We start from the raw sequence: 13,979 nt of genomic DNA on the forward strand, positions 1-13,979 counted from the left end.
CTGTTCGCTCAACTTTGTCCGCTGAACAGTGTTTCAGCGGACAGTCCGCTCGTGTGTGGGGCTTCAGCGGACAGTTTCAGCGGACAGTTTGACGAACAAAGTTTTTCGGAAATTCCGAAAAACTGTCCGCTGAAACTTGGTTTGAGCGGACAGTCCGCCCGTGTGTAGGCCACTTTCGAAATGAGCAAACTGTTCCCGCTCGGAGGAAAGTCTGCTCATTTCGAGCGCGTCTCCAGGTAGGCGGGGCCCGCGAAGGAGACGTCGCGGGCCCCGCCGCCTGGTATGGACTTAAAGGGGAACCCCAACGCCAAAAAAAATCGGCGTGGGGGTCCCCCCAAAGTCCACAACAGACCCTTGTCCGAGCACGCTACCCGGCCGGCCAGGAAAGGGGGGCGAGCGAGCGCTCCCCCCCCCGAGCCGTACCAGGCCGCGTGCCCTCAACATGGGGGGTGCCTTGGGGAAGGGGGGGCCGCGCGGCCCCCCCACCCCAAAGCACCTTGTCCCCATGTTGATGAGGACAAAGGCCTCTTCCCGACAACCCTGGCCGTTGGTTGTCGGGGTCTGCGGGCGGGGGCTTATCGGAATCCGGGAGCCCCCTTTAATAAGGGGGCCCCCGGATACCGGCCCCCCACCCTATGTGAATGAGTATGGGGTACAATGTACCCCTACCCATTCACCTGTAAAATAAAAGTACCCAAAAAAAAAACAACACACGAGATAAAATATTTTATTGCACAGCTCCGGGGGTCTTCCGTCTTCGGGGGTCTTCTCGCCGGACTCCTCCGCTATCTTCTTGTAGCTCTTTTGCTAGCGGAGGAGTCCGGCTTTCTTCCTCCCCGCCGCCGCCCTCTTCTCCCGACTTCGGGGGTCTTGTCCCCCTCTTCGGTTCTTCTGCCGGGCCACCGCGCCTTCTTATAGCTCTTTTGCAGGCGGTGGCCCGGTCTTCTGTCGCCGCCGCCTTCCGTTCTTCTGCCGGGCCACCGCGCCTTCTTATAGCTCTTTTAGAGGCGGTGGCCCGGTCTTCTGACGCTGCTGTCGCCTTCCGGTCGCCTTCCGTTCTTCTTCTTGTTCTTCTTCTTCTTCTTCTCCAGGAGATGTTGACACGACGCTCTCTCTGGCCGGAATGCCAGAGCCGCGCTGTGCGGCCACTTATATAGTGACAATGGGGTGGTGTCACATGGTATATGTCACATGGGTTGGTCACATGGGTTGATGTCACATGGGGACTATGACATCGTAAGGGGGCGGGGTCACCATGTGACCAACCCATGTGACATATACCATGTGACACCGCCCCATTGTCACTATATAAGTGGCCGCACAGCGCGGCTCTGGCATTCCGGCCGGAGAGAGCGTCGTGTCAACATCTCCTGGAGAAGAAGAAGAACAAGAACAAGAAGAAGAACGGAAGGCGACCGGAAGGCGACAGCGGCGACAGAAGACCGGGCCACCGCCTCTAAAAGAGCTATAAGAAGGCGCGGTGGCCCGGCAGAAGAACGGAAGGCGGCGGCGACAGAAGACCGGGCCACCGCCTGCAAAAGAGCTATAAGAAGGCGCGGTGGCCCGGCAGAAGAACCGAAGAGGGGGACAAGACCCCCGAAGTCGGGAGAAGAGGCCGGCGGCGGGGAGGAAGAAAGCCGGACTCCTACGCTAGCAAAAGAGCTACAAGAAGATAGCGGAGGAGTCCGGCGAGAAGACCCCCGAAGACGGAAGACCCCCGGAGCTGCGCAATAAAATATTTTATCTCGTGTGTTGTGTTTTTTTTTGGGTACTTTTATTTTACAGGTGAATGGGTAGGGGTACATTGTACCCCATACTCATTCACATAGGGTGGGGGGCCGGTATCCGGGGGCCCCCTTATTAAAGGGGGCTCCCGGATTCCGATAAGCCCCCCGCCCGCAGACCCCGACAACCAACGGCCAGGGTTGTCGGGAAGAGGCCCTTGTCCTCATCAACATGGGGACAAGGTGCTTTGGGGTGGGGGGGCCGCACGGCCCCCCCTTCCCCAAGGCACCCCCATGTTGAGGGCACGCGGCCTGGTACGGCTCGGGAGGGGGGCGCGCTCGCTCGCCCCCCTTTCCTGGCCGGCCGGGTAGCGTGCTCGGACAAGGGTCTGTTGTGGACTTTGGGGGGACCCCCACGCCGATTTTTTTCGGCGTTGGGGTTCCCCTTTAAGTACATTTCAGGCGGCGGACCCCGCCTACCTGCACACGCGCTCGAAATGAGCGGACTGTTGCCTCGTGTGTGGGCGAGTCCGTTCATTTCAAAAGTTGCGCGGACTTAGTACGACGAACAAAGTTTGCCGTATTTGTCCGCTCAAAAAGTGCCGTGTGTGGGCGTGTTCGTTCATTCAAAAGTTTGAGCGGACTGTTTGACGAACTTAGTTTCGGCAGACAGTCCCCGCGTGTGTACGCGGCCTTAGGCCGCGTACACACGCGCGGACTGTTCGCCCAACTTTGTCCGTCAAACAGTTTCGGCAAACAGTCCGCTCAAACTTAGCATGGACGGACATGGCCACACACGACGGACGAACAGTTTGCTGAAACCGTGCGCGATGACGTGAACGGCACGTACGACGGGACGAAAAATACGACGTCCTATACACTGCATTATAGCTTTCGGCGTGAAAATCCTTTCTGAGCATGCGCGCAACTTTGTTTGACGAACAAGCCTACACACGAGCGGACTGTTCGCTGAAACAAGGTTTCAGCGGACAGTTTTTCGGAAATTCCGAAAAACCTTGTCCGTCAAACTGTCCGCTGAAACTGTCCGCTGAAAGCCCACACACGAGCGGACTGTCCGCCCAAACACTGTTCAGCGGACAAAGTTGGGCGAACAGTCCGCCCGTGTGTACGCGGCCTTAGAGCTTAGCCCAGGTGGTGTGAATGTCCTTAACCATAAAACTTTAACTAAAGCCCCTAATCCTTAAAAAAACTAACTTATTATACCACCTAAATTAAATCTGTCCATATATTGATCAGTGTTTTCAGTCAGCCAGTGAGATGATTGAAAAAAAACTGAACAGATCCCCCCATCCACACATATAGGTGGATGCAGTAATCCTCTTTGTTGAGCTATTGTATTCTGAGAGTGATATATCCCTGCTGTCAGAATACACTGATATGCTAATCGGCTGCATGGACTGATTAATTTAAAATTTGTCAAAACTCCCAGTTGATCATTAAATTGACTCCCCCAGAATATGAATGGCCATAGATGGCTTGAAATGTGGCCACTGCCTTTTAAACCTGCTGAATTTCAATCCACCTTTGGCCAGCTTAGGTCTTACCACTAAACTAACCCATAATAATTCCTTATTATTCCTGTCTGTATTCTCATCTCATTCTGCAAAAAAGGAGGACCTATCCAGAATCATTACCTTTCCACTGAGAGAACTGTGCCAAAATATATCCGCATTGAGCTGTCATCAGCAAGAACTACTGGTCATCCAGACATCTTCAGTGTTATCACCATATAACAGGAAGTGCCTGAATACAAAGCTTGCTTCATGGCAGGATCATCAAATATTATTTACACTGTACTGAAAACAACAGATTTAAAATTATTAAATAATGACTTTCAAAAATTTCATTAACATAGTAAAGCCTATATAAGATTTGTGTAAATAAGTTTACATCTACTGTAACTGGAGTTCCATGACTAAGCTCAAATTACTTTAAATAGGAAGGAAGTAATAAACTGAAAAGCAAAGTATTTAACACTGCATATCATGGAACATGTTGACGGTTCTTCATTTTTGTATGGCTTGAACAAATAAAGTTAAAGCAGTAGTAAAGTCTCTTAATAAAGTAAAAAACATGTGCTCCCTGCAGTTTTAAGTCATATTGTACTAGAATGCACTGCACACTAGTACACTATGAAAGACTTACCTACCAACGGATCCCTCCAGTGCTGGGCAGTCATGGCTCTCCCTCGCCTCGGTGCTTCCTTGTTAGCCCGGTCTACCTTTCAGGTTACAAATCTTCGGCTGCTTCAATGGCCAGGCTCAGGTGACATCACTCCCACACATTTTCATGTGAGTCACTTTAGCACATCACAGAGATTGGGCAGTAAATGCGATCTGAGCTGCACATGTGTGGCTCAGATCACCTTACCATTGACAGGCAGGAGGGGGAAATTTATGACTGAAGAGACCTCTAGAGTCTCTTCTGTTTTAAAAACCCTGCCTTTCAGTGGATTTTGTAATGCTTGAGTTTAATGCTACTTTAAAAAAATATGGTAAATATGGCGGAGAGCATAAGTGGGACTGTTTACAAGTCCACAATTGTATTTTAAATACAAATGCATCTTGTATACCGAGCATGCCTAGTCAAACAATATTTATATTTGTTAAATTGTAGGGTCTTTAAAAATGTTTTTCCTTTTATTTTACTTTGAAACAGTTACATGGTTTAATTCTATGTATACCACATATGATTTTGAAAGAGTTGTAAGTTAATTATGTTCACATTAAAAGTTATTACTTATAATCATGCGTTATGTGCATCTGACCCCCAGCAGAATGCCTATGGAAGTTAAACTCCTTTGATTTATGTGACTGTTCATACACAGTAACATTGTATGCAGTAATATAATATAAACATAACATTTTAAACTTTGCCTTATCCCTGAACACCAATTTTAAAAATTGTATAGCTGTCCTAAAGAGCCATTGGATTGATAATGTAATACCTTTGTTATACAAAACATGCTGTGTATGCAGCATTGTAATGTTCGTATTACAGGTATAACAGATCCTTACTCTGCAAGTTGTTATTTGCTTTTGCAGCATTGTATTCATTAAAACAGACTGGCTAAGGTCAAATACTCTGTCGACATTAAGCAAAAAACATTTTGCAAGCCTTGTACTTTACGCCCAAATTTTATCAGCTAGTTCACAGTGTTCAGCAATGCCAAATACCTGTACTTTCTTCAAGATGGTTATTTGCAAAGTGCTGACAAGCTTCATTGCAACTATAATAGTAATATGGTCCATGTATTTTCAGTTTTGTATACATGGGTACATGTGACCATTAAGCAAACTTACAGTTCACCATAAATTTTGCATAGGCAATTTAGTGGTAGCAGAGGGTGTTAGAACATGACTCTACTGGTGTTAAAAAAAATATGTAGTTTGAAATGGCTATAAAAATATGCCACACATTTATGTGGTTTTTAAACATTATTGGGCTTTTTTGTACAGCAAAATTCATTTTTAACGCATTTCACTGCCCTTGGGTTAGTGCATTTTAAAGGCAAATGATGTCAACAGCTGAAGCAGGAGATTATGGATTATGGGTAATGGGAAATGTTGGTGAGGGCAGTCATGATGGTTTTATGTGTGGAGAGAAAAATTTTGACAGTGTTGTTTTTTCAGATTTTTTTCAATGCTGATTTTTGTCTTAAAGAAGAAATTGAGGAATTAAGTCACTATTAAAATATTCTGGGTTATAAGGGGGCTAAATGCAATGATGTTTAAGCCATCTCGTGGACTTATCTCTTTTATTTACAATTTACAGTTTTACTGAGTGGCAGAAGTACAGCTATAATTATACTTCCAGCACTCTGAACAAGTAGATGCAGTTGCTGTATGACTTCCCTCCACTGTTCATTCACAGAATACTTTGTATTTTGAGAATGGGTTCACATAATACAATGCATTCTGTGGTTGGTCATGTGTTGGGGAGTAGGCAGAGTGGCCACAGTTTACTCTGATAAGGATCTGAAACTTGAAGGGCCAGTGTCAGAATGCTGAATGTATAGAGATGGCTTTACGTTCAGTGCTCAGGAAAAATTTAAACTGTACATAAAAGGTATAGGTCCACTGGGTGTCATACACCCATAGAAACATAGAAAGGTGACGGCAGAACACAGACCTAATGGTCTATCAACTCTGCCATTTTTTAATACATATTTTATTTTTATTTTTTCGTCAACTTTTTTGTCTAAGTATAGATCTATATTTGCCCCAAGCATGTTTGAAGCCTTTTACTGTTGACTGGCTCACTACCTCTGCTGGATGTTTATTCCAAGCATCAACTACCCTTTCAGTAAAATAATACTTGCTAAGATTAGTTTTGAACTTTCCCCCACTGGAGTTAACGCACTGTAATCCATCACAATTTAAATAGTGACTTCCAAATGCCCTGAAAAAGTATTCATACCCCTTGACATTTCCCCCATTTTGTCAAGTTACAACCAAAAATTTAAATATATTTTAATAATTGTGAAGTGGAAGGAAAATTATAAATGGTTTTCAATTTTTTTTACAAATAAATATCTGAAAAGTGTGGTGTGTATTTGTTTTCAGCCACCCTGAATCAATACTTTGTAGAATGATCACCTTTCGCTGCAATTACAGCTGCAAGAAGTCATTTTGGGTATGCCTCTACCAGCTTTGCACATTCTTCTTTGCAAAATAGCTCAAGCTGTGTCAGATTGGATGGAAAGCGTCTGTAAAAAGCAATTATCAATTGGATTTAGGTCTGGACTTTGACTGGGCCATTCTTACACATGAATATGCTTTAATATAAACAATTTCATTGTAGCTCTGGCTTTATGTTTAGGGTCGTTGTCCTGCTGGAAGGTAAGCATCCGCCCCAGTCTCAAGTCTTTTGCAGTCTTATGCCACATACACATGACCAAACTTCCTGGCAGAAAAGGTGTGACAGAATCATTCCGTTGGATATTACGATCATGTGTGGGGTTCATCTGACTTTTTTCTTCAAAAATTCTGACGGACCTAGAAATAGAACATGTTTCAAATCTGTCCGACGGAATCAATTTCTATTTGGAAAACCGTTCGTCTGTATAGTGGTCCGACAGACCAAATACGACGCAAGAGCAGCTATTGGCTGCTGGCTATTGAACTTCCTTTTCTAGTCCCGTCGTACCATCACATTCAAAACTAACAGACTTTGACCATTCGTGTGTGGGCAAGTCCGTTCGTTCAGAAGTCTGTTGTAACTCCGTCAAACGTCCGTTGGAACTCCGTCGGAAAGACCGTTGGGCATTCTCTGCTGAAAAGCCCCGTTGTGTGTACCCGGCATCAGATTGCCCTGTATTTGGCTCCATCCATCTTCCCATCATGGTGTATGTTTTTTGGGTGATGTGCAGTGTCAGTTTTCTGCCACACATAGCATTTTGCTTTTAGGCCAAAAAGTAAAATTTTGATCTCATCTGACCAGAGCATCTTCTCGTACATGTTTGCTGTGTCCCCCCCATGGCTTTTCGCAAACTGCAAACAGGACATTTTATGGGCTTCTTTCAACAATGGCTTTCTTCTTGCTACTCTTCCACAAAGGCCGGATTTGTGGAGTGCACGACTAATAGTTGTCCTGTGGACAGATTATCACACCTGAGCTGTGGATCTCTTCAGCTCCTCCAGAGTTACCATGCGTCTCTTGGCTGCTTCTCTGACTAATGCTCTCCTTGTCCAGCCTGTAAGTTTAGGTGGATGGTCATGTCTTGGTAGGTTTGCAGTTGTGCCATACTCTTTCCATTTTTAGATGATGGATTGAACAGTGCTCCATGAGATGTTCAAAGCTTGGGATATTTTTTTTTTTGTAACCCAACCCTGCTTTAAACTTCTCCGAAACATTATCCCTGACCTGTCTGGTGTGTTCCTAGGCCTTAATGTGGCTGTTTGTTCACTAAGGCTCTCTAAATCTCCAAGGGCTTCACAGAACAGCTGTATTTATACTGAGATTAAATTACACACAGATGGACTCTATTTACTAATTAGGTGACTTCTGAAGGCACTTGGTTCCACTAGATTTTAGTTAAGGGTATCAGAGTAAAAGGGGTTAAATACTAATGCACTCCACACTTTTCAGATATTTATTTGTAAAAATATTTGACATTATAAAAAAAAAACATTTATCATTTCCCTTCCATTTCATAATTAGATGCCACTTCGTGTTGGTCTATCTAATAAAATACATTTACGTTTTTGGTTGTAACATGACATAATGTGGAAAATGTCGAGGGGTATGAATACTTTTTCAAGGCACTGTAATACCTGGAGTTCTTCTTTAAATTTCCTGATCACGCTTAGAAAATGTGGGAAAACTATTTTTGCCCATAGAATATACTGTTCTTCCAGCATGTTTCTAAAGGGCCTTTTGAAAAGTGCCTGGACTAATGCAGCAGTATCCTGAAAAAGTGTTTCCTATACATGCATGTCTATCCAGGCCTTTGATTTTCTTCTACATCAAGTTGGTCCTTTAATTCAGCAGGGGGTACATTTGAGATGGTCCATCTCAGGAGAGCTAAGGCTTCTTGTTACCCTACTGTGAGTCATTTTCTTTTATTATCAGTATGTATGTTGTTTGCACATGAGACTGAAGTTTAACCTTTTCTATAGCAAGGTGATTATGAACTGATAATTTATGAAGGAGAACATTGTGTAGGTTTTTTACAAATGCATGTGTAGTAATGTTCACAAGACTTATATGGACAAGAACAGTAAATGTGACAGTTGACATGACTTCCTTGGCTGTATGGCACAAGGAATTGGCTATGATGGTTTCTCTTAAACTCCTTCCATTTAGGGGTCATCATTCTACTGTTGTTGTTATATAGTCATAAAGATATGTTCTTACTTTTATATTACTGTATTTTCAGGTATATGTCCTTTGGAATATCCTTCACATCCCAGTACTTCCAGTTTCTGATGGGAAAATACACAGTTACCAAGTATGTGCATAAGACTTGTCACAACATCCGGCATGTGTTTAGTGTGTTTAGTGTGTGATGGGGTATATGAGAGAAATAAGGATTCTGTGTGCTAATGTACTCTGAAAAAAAGGCAGGATGTGGCCTGATAAAGTACTCTAGACATATAAGATTCTTACAGCAGAACATTAAATGCTATAGATTTATTTGCATATGGAGGGGAACATGTTGTTATTTTCAATGTATCCCCACTTGTGAAAATACACTGATCACTGTGGGGTTGATTTGCTAAAGGAACATAGACTATTTATTTAGCAAAGGTAGCTTTCACTTTAAAAGACTTAATGATTAAGGTGAAGCTTTACTGAAATTAGAAGATACTGTGTTTTAGTTTTCGGTGCAAGTGATTGGGTATTTTCTGCAAAGAAAGTTTTCACAGCTTTCACTACCCTAAGTGAAAACTCTCTTGCACAGTGAAAATCCTTTTGCAAAGTGAACATACCCTTCCCCTTTAGTAAATGCAGTGATTGATGAACAACTGACATAATCTGCAACTTGAGTACTAAGTGTTTGTTAACAGGCAAATGATGTAAGCTTTTTTCCAAGGATCCAATAAACAAAAAAGTCTCATCTTCTCTGACTTAGTTTGGCTAGCAATATTGTCTTTTATCCATTAATTCATCTGGTTCAGTATGGAATAATGGAGACTCCTATTAATTCAAGGCTGATATTGACACAACCACTAACTGACTGTTGTTCTAAACATCTCCTGCCAAAGATTTGTTTGCCCAAGAGCTCTGTATTCTCAGTTCATGCGCAGTTTAAAACATTTTATGACATTTGCATTTTTGTAAGCCCTAAAAATGTGTCGGCTGCTTTTTGTTTTCTTATTGTTGTATTGTTTATAAGGATGTAGTAATAGAGAGATTGCTATTTACATTAGTGTCAGCACAAAGGTGATTTCCATTTAGATTGTGGTCAATAAGAGGAAGAACTCCCCAACATTAGTGTGAGTAGGTATTCCTGAATATTAGTATTTGTGGGAGAAAGAATGTACTAGTCTTGATGTCAGTGGGAATAAGAATGCCTTAATATTCGTAATCAGTGGAAGGAAGAATGCCCCATCTTTGGCATGAGGAAAACCTTCCTGTGTTGTACCACCAGTTATGGTTCTGCCAAATGATATTAGCACAAGAGCTATGCTGGGAAATGGGTAATCAGTGGCTGCAAAAGTTTGGGCATTGCTGACCTGGGGCATATAACCCAAGTTTCAAGGTCTAGTTATGTCCCGGCATATATGACAGTCTGTGTTCTCTGTATCTATAAAATGTGTAATAGTTGTAAAGAATGCTTTGTGGGGCAGTGTATATGATTGTACTACACATGGTAATTTCCAGGCAATTTCAACCATTTTAGAAATGGAATTTGGTTTAGTAAGTTGCACTGACCCAAAAAGTCTACTAGAAATGTGAAGAAATTTAGGGATAATAGATTGCCTTAATTAGTTTAGCAATTTAAAAACAAAGCTGTTTAATTGTAGTTGAAATTGATTTAAAATGCAAAGTGACAGCCCAATCTTAAAGCATTTGTTACCACGGCATTTTGTATTTCTGATATGTGGCTGCTGTACCATGTATTTGTATGAAAAAATATCCAGTTCTCTTTGTATTGCTTCCTTTGTGTGAAATCCCTGTTGATCCTGCTAGTCCCTCTGCTTTTCTATTTAAACCTGACCACACTGAACAGGAGAAAACAGCAGGTCAGTTTTCTGGCTGTGCTGGGAACTCAGCTTGCTGTTCTCCAATGATCACACTTGTCCTGACACTACCCTCCTGCACAGCCATTCACAGCTCTCTCTCTCTCTACCTCCTCACTGGACTCAGTGACAGCAATGTGAGGCATTGGCTCCTGCTGCAGTCAATCAAATCCAGTGACATGGGAGTAGGAGACTGGACTGAGCCACATTGTGTGTGTATATGGACACACACAGCACAGCACAGGATCAAGCCCTCATGGTGCCACCTGAAGCCGCGTACACACGGGCGGACTGTCTGGCCAACTTAGTCCGTCGAAACACATTTGGTGTGTGACAGTGGACAGTCCGCTCGTGTGTGTGCTTCAGCTGACTTTTTCAGCGTGCAGTCTGGCGGACTAAGTATTTCGGAATTTCCGTAATATTGTCCGTCGTACTTTGGTTTCAGCGGACAATCCGCTCGTGAGTAGGCTAGTTCGACGGACTAAGTATGGCACATGCTCAGAAAGGATTTACACGGCGAAAGGTTGCATTGCTGTGTATTGGACTTCCTATTTCTAGTCCCGTCGTACGTGCTGTACACGTCATCGCGCAAACTTTCGACGGACTGTTTGTGCATCCGTGTGTGGTCAAGTCCGTTCATTCGAAAGTAGGACGGACTGTCCGTCGGATTGTCTGACGGACTAAGTTGGCCATACAGTCCGCCCGTGTGTACACGGCTTTAGGCTTCCTATGGTGGCACGCAGAGAAAAGGTCAAGCCAGGAGCACCATCAGGGAACCTGAGAAGAAACGGATTGTGGCTGTTATGTGCAAAAACATTGAACATAGCAGGCAGACATGTTTGTAATTAAAAATATATATAAATGAATAAATACCTTTATACATCATTTTAAGTTCATGTAAACCTTACCATTGAACATGTCGTATTATCTCCCTTTTAGTCTGCAAGATAGACAATTAAAAATATTTTGTTGTAACTATTTGATATGTGCAACAATATATCTTTTGCTACTACTTGAAAATTCTTGATCTGATACCTTGCTGCTTTCTCTGGTATGCTGCACATATCAGTTATCATTGTTCCTATTTATCCCTGTGAGTTACAGAACATGTTTCCTTGTGTTATGGTGAATGGGAGGGATGTTCTTTACCAATGATACAGTATTGTGACCCTAGAGCATTGTCTCTCTAGGAGGAGAAATGTGTCAGGAATGCCAGGGGAAAAAAAATAAAAGATTAAAACAATGAATGTAGGCCTTACATCCGAGAACTGGTAGTATGCACTATACTACAACAATAAACAATTACTGGATAATCTGGCTGTTCAGAATCTGAAATTAAGTACTTTTTTGACGATTACTTTGTAATTTTGTTCTATTCTGGTGATTTTCTAATCTCCTCTCCACTCTCTAGGGTTTCAGCACAAATTTGTACTTTATCATTGCTTCTCAACTCAACCCCTGTGTCTTAAAGATCCTCTTCGATTTTAGGCCCAGATTATATATAGAGCCTCAATGTCCATTCAAGTGTCTGGCATTTGTCAGCTGGATGGCAGCAGGCAGAACCTAACATTGAAATAGGAAGGGTTTACTGCAAGCTTGGTCAGAAATCAAAGACCTCTGTATAGTTTGGGCTTGGAATTCAATGACCTGTGCAACTGGTATAGACCTGTGTATTTAGTCTAGACTAAAGCATCAACTTTGTCTGCACATCATTAGTAATTTTTCACAACATCAGCTTTATGTATACAGACAGTTATTTGGTGCACAACATTTGTTACTTTGTGCTTTAGTGACATGGAGGCCAGTTAGGTAAACTAGTGGTAGTCATTGGCAACCAGGTAGATTGACACTCTTGAAAAATACAACTTGGTTTCCCTGTAGACCCCCTCAGCAGATGATTTCCCAGGATGGGAGTGACATTCCGCTGTGCAACACAGGCAGCAGAAAAAGTGAACATTAACATGGTCTTTTTACAGGTATGACTTTATTTCAAACGTCCCTTTACCTGTAGTAGAGAAAACTCAGCTTAGTAGACTAGCTGTTCTTTTTTGTAGAGCTGTATAAGCTTCAAGAATAAATCAGAAATTAAATAGTTGTCCTGTTTGTATTTATGTTGTGGTTCTGTTGGCAGAAGATGGTGCAGCAATGCCAGGAAGCCTCTGTGAATAGTTTTCAGCAATATCTCTGGGACCAAGGCTTTTAGGCTCCACGCACACTAGCTTAAAAAAAAGACATTCCTAGAAGCATAAATATATAGTGATAATAGTCTGCACTCGCCTATATTAGTGCATCAAAACTGACACACTGTGCAATCATCTAAAACAATATGGTTGCAGCTATAACACAATATAAGTGATTTCACCACACCTAAACACATATCTAATAAAACACAATTTGCGCTACACTGAATATTTGTCTTATTACTAAAAGCATCTTTTGAGTAATTATTTTTCTAATTCTAGACACTAATAGTGTTATCCTATGTGTCTATGCATATTATTTTAGTCTAGACACATTTTTAAGCTTCAGCATTTACAACTAACGGCCAAAGTTAAAAAAGCTATAAACAATAAGAGAAGAGCTTTTAAAAATTATAAAAATGAAGGAACACTAGTGTCATTTAAATGTTACAAAGAATTTAACAGAATATGTAAAAAATAAATCAAGGATGCAAAATTTTAAAACGAACGACAGATTGCAAGAGATAGTAGGACAAACCCCAAAAAAATCTTCAAATATACTAATAGTAAAAAGGTCAAGTCTGAGCATGTAGGCCCTTTACAAAATAATCCAGAGTGGGTGACTGGGGACAAAGAGAAGGCTAATTTATTAAATACTTTCTTCAGCTCTGTGTATACAAAAGAGCATGGGGGAGCTCATGTCCATAATGGGGGTGGTAGTAACACAGCCTCAAATGATCTACAATGGCTCAAAAGTCATATAGTCCAGAAATACTTAGACAGAATAAAGGTGGATAAAGCACCTGGCCCTGATGGCATTCACCCATGGATCCTAAAAGAATTAAGCTCTGTAATTTCAGAGCCATTGTATCTAATTTTTAGGGACTCATTAATGATGGGAATAGTACCACTGGATTGGCGCAGGGCAAACGTGGTGCCTATATTTAAAAAGGATCAACGTTTTTGCCAAGTAACTATAGACCTATTAGTTTAACTTCTATAGTCGGGAAGATACTGGAGCGTTTAATAAAAGACCACATAGATGAGTTCTTGCTGGAAAAAAAAAACATTTTAAGCAACAAACAGCATGGATTCATGAAAGACAGAAGTTGTCAGACAAACCTGATTTCTTTTTATGAAGAGGTAAGTAAAACCTTGGACAGAGGGGTGGCTGTGGATGTGGTATACTTTTGCAAAAGCAAAGGCTCATGTATAAGGTAAAGTCTACTGGTTTGGAAATATCAGTTTGTAAATGGATAGAAAACTGGCTAAAAGACAGAATTCAGAGAGTAGTGATTAATGATTCTTACTCTGAATGGTCTAAGGTTATCAGTGGTATACCCCAAGGTTCAGTGCTGGGACCCTTA

The 13,979-nt window shown here is 42.2% G+C and overlaps 1 protein-coding gene across 6 annotated transcripts in view; it reads left to right on the forward strand.

The window, feature by feature from the left end:
• Positions 1–13,979, forward strand: part of SGCZ (sarcoglycan zeta) — a 1,585,391-nt gene that overhangs the window by 905,304 nt on the left and 666,108 nt on the right. For 4 of the 6 annotated variants that reach the window (XM_077477423.1, XM_077477424.1, XM_077477422.1 and 1 more), the window contains one exon: positions 8,626–8,697. The exons of the other annotated variants lie outside the window; for them this stretch is intronic. The gene's annotated coding sequence lies outside the window, so the exon portion shown is untranslated. The remainder of the gene's footprint in view (positions 1–8,625; positions 8,698–13,979) is intronic. 6 annotated transcript variants of the gene reach the window in all.

This window comes from Lithobates pipiens, unplaced genomic scaffold (assembly GCF_037356315.1).
Source record: "Lithobates pipiens isolate NorthernLeopardFrog02 unplaced genomic scaffold, aLitPip1_a1.2 Scaffold_13, whole genome shotgun sequence".
Taxonomy (NCBI): domain Eukaryota; kingdom Metazoa; phylum Chordata; class Amphibia; order Anura; family Ranidae; genus Lithobates; species Lithobates pipiens.